At 37.2% G+C, this 401-nt stretch overlaps 1 protein-coding gene across 2 annotated transcripts in view; it reads right to left on the bottom strand.

The window, feature by feature from the left end:
• Nucleotides 1-401, bottom strand: part of LOC119586437 — a 24,346-nt gene that overhangs the window by 22,917 nt on the left and 1,028 nt on the right. The window lies entirely within an intron of this gene.

The following is a 401-nucleotide window of genomic DNA, read 5'->3' as shown; positions in this document are numbered from 1 at the left end:
GTGTTTAAAGCCAATCATCTATTTTAGAAGCTGAAATAAAAATTTCGGATTTTACATGACTAAAGCTAAAAGATGAGATTATCGGGAGCTCTAATTACGCTAGGCTACATAGGTTACACAATAGGCGGAGAGAGTATAAGTTAAACAAAATACTAATTCCTGCCAGCATGAATTATTTCCCGTATAAACTGCGGATGGGCAAAGATGCTGAAAGACCTAGGGAGAGAAGCAGAGGCGTGTCTGTACAGCATTATTCTATCAGCAAGAATGTTAAGTCTACAGCCCATCAGAAGAGAATAAGAATGCATATATATATATTTACAAAAGTTTTTATTAGTCGAAGGTCTGCTTCAGGATTAAAACTGCGGACAGAACATATACTTGCACGCTGACACATACGA

Source organism: Penaeus monodon, chromosome 21 (genome assembly GCF_015228065.2).
Source record: "Penaeus monodon isolate SGIC_2016 chromosome 21, NSTDA_Pmon_1, whole genome shotgun sequence".
Lineage (NCBI taxonomy): Eukaryota > Metazoa > Arthropoda > Malacostraca > Decapoda > Penaeidae > Penaeus > Penaeus monodon.
The sequence above is the reverse complement of the archived record's forward strand: the minus strand, read 5'-3'. Positions and strand labels throughout refer to the sequence as shown.